Genomic DNA, 7207 nt, shown 5'->3' on the forward strand with positions numbered 1-7207 from the left:
TTGCGCCCCCTGTTGTGGGTCCGTGTTCCTACACTTTCCCAACAGTGCACTTTTGAATGAACAGTAGTGTCAGCTGCTGATAGAGCACAAATGATGGCCTCAGTGGTACTCATGCAGATTGAAGCATGTTCCAACACTTCATGCATAGATCCTTCTGTCCATGATGTGCATCATAGGAAGACATCAAATAGCTTGTCGATTGTCTCAGGTTCCAGCAGCTCCACTAAACAAAACCACTATTCATCATTATCTACAAGAGGAAAGAAGGGAGAGGAAGGCCATCTTATTTACTGATATCATTCAGTCACATTGAGGAGACTAAACCCACAACCCCAGAAACTCAAACACACACACTACTTTTACCATATTTTCCAGAGTATAAGTCGCAGGGTTTGTTTTTTACTACTTTAGGAGGTACCATGACTTACTGTATACTCTGGTATGACTTACGGGGCGATTGATAAGCTTTAATCCGGGCACAGAAAAAGTAGTGTGTGGTTCTCCATCTTTTGCATTCTGAGAAATCAACATTTCTCAACAATGCACCCAGTAAGTCAAAATTTCACATTTTCTCGAGAAATGTTGGTTCATGCATTTGTTAATAATAATAAAAACAACAATAATTCATACAGTTTACCCTGCAATCTACTTACTAAACAAAATAATATAAAATCATAATAAAATACCATGCCCATCTGACAATTCCCTTTGTCCAGACTGCATCAAATAACATCCAATATTTTGTCCAATACATGTTTATTTGTCCATCGTGCATATTTTTGGAATCTAAAGGTTAATTAACAGTACACACTGTAGTGTGCACATGTGCTACTGAGTCCCTAAATACAAGCTATTTATTTATTTATTTTGCGTTACTTCATGTGCAACTGGAGGACTGCAGCACACAGACTTTAGGTGGGTCAGCAGAGGTAAATTTCCGGAACGGTTTTCTAAATTGCTGCCTGAAATTAAAGGATTTCTGAAATGTTCAAACCATGTTAAATATGCACAGCTTTTGGATTTAGCCTTTCTTACTTCTTGCCTCCTCTCAGTGCCAGAAGTCCAGCTAAGGTAGGGAACAACTTGTCCAACTTTAATTAAGTGTTGTGGAATTTTGAGTTGTTTGTTGTTGTGTTGTTACAGGCTAGTCCTAGGCTTATTTGTGCTTTTGAACTGTTTATGTACTGTTTGTGTGCACAGTGCAACTTATTTTGGCTCTTTAAACTGTTATGTTGCTTCAAAAACATTTTTTTTCTTGTTTTCATTTTTTTCTCCTCTGCATCCTGCACCGAAGAAGAAGAATTATTATTATTATTATTATTATTATTATTATTATTATTATTATTATTATTATTGGTGCAGTGCTGCCACCTTCTGCATCAATCCATTATAGCAGCACTGTCCGTTACAGAAGCACGGTCATGCAATCAACAGGAACTTAGCCGACGATCGACTGGTTGAGCACGCCATGCTCATCAATACAATGATGCGTATTACAGCCATTTTTTCTTGTGTTCTTCTTTTGCACAGTGTTATTTAAAATTGTTACAATTTTTGTTTAAATTTACTAGAAATAAAACACATATTTTAGTACAGACGCAGCTAAATACAACAAAATTACAAAACTTAACTCCAAAACTGACCTTCTTGGTATGCACCGTCTGCCATCACCAGATGAAGGATGTTGGGATACAGATGCTGGTGCTCAGTTCCCAAAATGCTTAAGACCATACTGGAACCCAGGTCGATATTTTCATCTTCATCTTCATGTATTGCCTTAGAAGTCCCACAGGAAAAAAAAAAAGAAAGAAAAGAAAGACAATATGAGCAATGTATTTTATCCTGTAGCTTTTGACTGTTTTGTGCACAATACCTTAATTTTATTGTAGGCTTCAACGAACTTCTCAAAGCCCATTTGTTGCTCCAGGTTGAAGCGGAGCTCTTCCAGATGACTAAAGATGCTGTCATGATGTTCAGACTCTGCACCTTGATCCTCTTCAGTGCCATCTATTGTGCAGCAGAGCAGTTTTTTTTCAAACCAAGAACCACTTAAACAACAACAACAAAAAACAAACACCCTCTCAGACGACCTAACCCACCAAATATCCAAATGCAATGGATCTACTTTCCACGACACAACAACAGTATAGCAGAACAGTATACTAGTATGAGGCTTTGGAGTCATTTCAATTAGAATACTTAAAATAGAATATTATAGTAATTTAAAAAGTGATATTTCATCAAAATAGTCATGGGCCACTAGGTGTCACTCACAGACCACCAGTGGCCCACGGACCACTCTTCGAAAAAGAATGCAGTTGAGGTATAAAAGCAATCATATGAAGTGATAGTATGGTGAAACTTTTACCAAAGACAAGCGACGTGCTAACAACAAACAGTCTGCATGATATTTATTGGCACCTCATGCTGGGACAGGAGTTCGAGTTGAAGGGAGCTCTGATCCGTCTAGGGGGGGGGGTAACAAGCATGTCTTCAGACCCACAAGCGTGCCCTAAATTCTCAGAGGTAAGGAGACCTTTTTTATCTGCTGATTCATTAGTGGTATCTGAATGACTGGCTGAGAATCTGCCCAGGTCATTATGGAGAAATCGCTTGATTTATGTCTGAATCCAACACAATCTAACATTTATACAGTTGTATGCAAAAGTTTGGGCACCACTGATAATTTTCATGATTTTCCTTTATAAATCATTGGATGATTAAATCTGCATTTAATCATTAGTGATCGATCTCTTTTTCCTGGCTCTTTCCCTCAGCCCCAACCAGTCTCAGCAGAAGACTGCCCCTCCCTGAGCCTGGTTCTGCTGGAGGTTTCTTCCTGTTAAAAGGGAGTTTTTCCTTCCCACTGTGGCCAAGTGCTTGCTCATAGGGGGTCGTTTTGACCGTTGGGGTTTTTCATAATTATTGTATGGCCTTGCCTTGCAATGTGGAGCGCCTTGGGGCAGCTGTTTGTTGTGATTTGGCGCTATATAAGAAAAGAGTTGATTGATTGAGTTGATGTCTGGATCAGAAATTTCAGTTAAATAAATCATATAGCAGACAAACACACTGATATTTGAGAAGTGAAATGAAGTTTATAGTATTTACAGAAAGTGTGCAATAATTATTTAAACAAAATTGGGCAGGTGCATAAATTTTGAGCACCCTTGTCATTTTATTGATCTGAATACATTTAGCACCAATTATCGAAACACAAAATTGGTTTGGTAAGCTCAATGACCCTTGACCTCCTTACACAGGTGAATCCAATCATGAGAAAGGGTATTTAAGGTGGCCATTTGCAAATGTTTCCCCTCTTTGCATCTCTTCTAATGAGTGGCAACATGGGAGCCTCCAAACAACTCTCAAATGATCTGAAAACAAATATTGTTCAACATCATGGTTTAGGGGAAGGATACAAAAAGCAACCTCAGAGATTTCAGCTGTCAGTTTCCACTGTGAGGAACATAGTGAGGAAATGGAAGACCGCAGGCACAGTACTAATTAAGGCCTGAAGTGGTAGGCCAAGAAAAATCTCAGATAAGCTGAAGCGAAGGATGGTGAGAACAGTCATAGTCAACCCACAGACCTGCTCCAAAGACCTACAACATGATCTTGCTGCAGATAGTGTCTCTGTGCACTGTTCCACTATACAGCGCACTTTGCACAAAGAAATGCTGTATGATGCTGTAATGCAGAGGAAGCCTTTTCTGCGTACATGCCACAAACAGAGTCACTTGAGGTATGCTAAAGCACATTTGGACAAGCCAGCTTTATTTTGGAATGAGGTGCTGTGGACTGATGAAACGAAAATTGTGTTATTTGGACATAACAAGGGGTGGTATGCATGACTGAAAAAGCATTCCAAGAAGAACACTTGCTACCTACAGTAAAATTTGGAGGTGGTTCCATCATGCTGTGTGGCTGTGTGGCCAGTGCAGGTACTGGGAATCTTATTAAAGTTGAGGTTCACATGGATTCCAGTCAATATCAGCAGATTCTTGAGAACAATGTTCATGAATCAGTGACAAAGTTGAAGTTGCACCGGGGCTGGATCTTTGAACAAGACAACAGCCCTAAACACTGCTCAAAATCTACTAAGGCATTCATGCAGGGGAACAAGTACAACATTCTGGAATGGCCATCTCAGTCCCCAAACCTGAATATTATTGAAAATCTGTGGTGTAATTTTAAGCGGGCTGTCCATGCTCTGAAACCAACAAACCTGAGATGTTTTGTAAAGAAGAACGGTCCAAAATACTGTCAACCAGAATCCAGACTCTCACTGGAAGCTATAGGAAGCGTTTAGAGGCTGTTATTTCTGCAAAAGGAGGACCTACTAAATATTGATGTATTTTTTCTATTGGAGTGCCCAAATTTATGCAGCTGCCTAATTTTTTTTTTAAAGAATTATTGCATGTTTTCTGTAATCTTATAAACTTAATTTAACTGTTTGTCTGCTACATGATATACAATATAAACGCAACACTTTTGGTTTTGCTCCCATTTTGTATGAGATGAACTCAAAGATCTAAAACTTTTTCCACATACACAATATCACCATTTCCCTCAAATATTGTTCACAAACCAGTCTAAATCTGTGATAGTGAGCACTTCTCCTTTGCTGAGATAATCCATCCCACCTCACAGGTGTGCCATACCAAGATGCTGATTAGACACCATGATTAGTGCACAGGTGTGCCTTAGACTGCCCACAATAAAAGGCCACTCTGAAAGGTGCAGTTTTGTCACACAGCACAATGCCACAGATGTCGCAAGATTTGAGGGAGCGTGCAATTGGCATGCTGACAGCAGGAATGTCAACCAGAGCTGTTGCTCGTGTATTGAATGTTCATTTCTCTACCATAAGCCGTCTCCAAAGGCGTTTCAGAGAATTTGGCAGTACATCCAACCAGCCTCACATCCGCAGACCACGTGTAACCACACCAGCCCAGGACCTCCACATCCAGCATGTTCACCTCCAAGATTGTCTGAGACCAGCTACTCGGACAGCTGCTGAAACAATCGGTTTGCATAACCAAAGAATTTCTGCACAAACTGTCAGAAACCGTCTCAGGGAAGCTCATCTGCATGCTCGTCGTCCTCATCGGGGTCTCGACCTGACTCCAGTTCGTCGTCGCAACTTCGCACAACCATTGAAGAGGAGTGGACCAACATTCCACAGGCCACAATTGACAACCTGATCAACTCTATGCGAAGGAGATGTGTTGCACTGCATGAGGCAAATGGTGGTCACACCAGATACTGACTGGTATCCCCCCCAATAAAACAAAACTGCACCTTTCAGAGTGGCCTTTATTGTTGGCAGTCTAAGGCACACCTGTGTACTAATCATGGTGTCTAATCAGCATCTTGATATGGCACTCCTGTGAGGTGGGATGGATTATCTCAGCAAAGGAGAAGTGCTCACTATCACAGATTTAGACTGGTTTGTGAACAATATTTGAGGAAAATGGTGATATTGTGTATGTGGAAAAGGTTTTAGATCTTTGAGTTCATCTCATACAAAATGGGAGCAAAACCAAAAGTGTTGCGTTTATATTTTTGTTGAGTATACAACCCCAATTCCAATGAAGTTGGGACATTGTGTCAAATGCAAATAAAAACAGAATACAATGATTTGCAAATCCTCTTCAACTTATATTCAATTGAATACACCACAAAGACAAGATATTTAATGTTCAAACTGATAAACTTTATTGTTTTTGTAGAAGTATTTGCTCACTTTTTAAATGGATGCCTGCAACACGTTTCAAAAAAGCTGGGACAGCTGTGTTTACCACTGTGTTACATCACCTTTCCTTCTAACAACACTCAATAAGCGTTTGGGAACTGAGGACATTAATTGTTGAAGCTTTGTAGGTAGAATTCTTTCCCATTCTTGCTTGATGTACGACTTCAGTTGTTCAACAGTCCAGGGTCTCTGTTGTATTTTCGGATCTGGTGATCCAGAATATGCAAAAATATAGGGAAAATAGAAAATGTGTCAGTGTGAGGTGACAAATGAAGCTACAGATGCACAACTAACACCAGACTGTAGCTCAATCTGTACTGATTCAGTAAGGTGTCATCAGATTTGATGTAGCTTCAAATGTTATGGAGCTAGATCCAGAAGAAAACCGCCATTACCGAAAAAATCGTTTTTATACAATAACTTTTCAACTAATAAAGACATAAAAGTGATTCCAAGTTCTAGTGTTATGTTTTCATGGTCAAGGATGTCAAATATACAGGAAAGAAAAGTGTATGTATCATAGTTTTGGTTGTAACACTGAACTGTTGAATAGATCACTGTGCCAGGAGGGTATCTCTTTAGGGTCAGTGACCCTATGGCCTTGGTGGAGGTTTGCACTCTCTGAGTGCTTCTACTTTGTTTTATATTTTCTTTTTTCTGAGGACTGGAGCAGAAATGTGTTTAATGCTGCCGGTCCACGAACAGTCCCCATGCACGCATGTACAGCGTGCTGGATGTCACCTGTGTGGGGTTTGAGGACTATGCCAGCACTATGGATTCATTCTTTTATTTTTATTGGAGCACTTCCAAAGGATCATGGAGCCTGCATGTGCATTTAAGAGGCTTCCAAAGGATCACGGAGCCCCAGCAATCTGAGAATTGTAGTTTGATTCCCAGGAGGACAATGGGACCACTGGGACAATAACATTCATAAGACGCAGGTCAGGGACATCGATCTGCAAGTCCATGAGTGGCTGTCCTCCGGTCCTCAGAAAAAAGAAAATATAAAACACCGTTGCCTCACAGCAAGAAGGTCATTGGATCGATTCCCACCTGTGGCCTTTCTGTGTGTAGTTTGTGTGTTCCCCCATTGTTTGCTTGAGTTCCCTCTGGGTGCTCCGGCTTCCTCCCACATTCACAGACATGCGGGTTAGGTGGACTGAAAACTTTGTCTGTAGGTGTGCGTGCTGGTGTGAATGCATTTGTCTGTCTGTATGTGGCTCTGCGACAGACTGGCGTCCTATCCAGGATGTACCCCGCCTCACGCCCTATGACTGCTGGAATAGGCTACACTCTTTCTGCCTAAAGTTGGGGGAATTTTCACAGGGTGGCTGTAGACAACCATCCACTTCCATCCTGAATACCGTGTGTGCAAATGTGCCAGTCATGCCAGTGGTGTTTAACATCCATGAGAATGCTGTGCAACATTCGTGCGCAAATCCTTGCACCTGC

At 40.8% G+C, this 7207-nt stretch overlaps 1 long non-coding RNA gene across 1 annotated transcript; it reads right to left on the reverse strand.

Annotated features, from left to right (window-relative positions):
• Window positions 1–219: 219 nt before the first annotated feature.
• On the reverse strand, window positions 220–2007 carry LOC117506054. The gene is made up of 3 exons (XR_004559356.1): window positions 1874–2007; window positions 1644–1776; window positions 220–250 (listed from the first exon to the last, which is right to left on the reverse strand). It is a non-coding gene; the product is annotated as an uncharacterized LOC117506054 (long non-coding RNA).
• Between the last annotated feature and the right edge of the window lie 5200 nt (window positions 2008–7207).

The sequence above is a fragment of the Thalassophryne amazonica genome, unplaced genomic scaffold (assembly GCF_902500255.1).
Source record: "Thalassophryne amazonica unplaced genomic scaffold, fThaAma1.1, whole genome shotgun sequence".
Lineage (NCBI taxonomy): Eukaryota > Metazoa > Chordata > Actinopteri > Batrachoidiformes > Batrachoididae > Thalassophryne > Thalassophryne amazonica.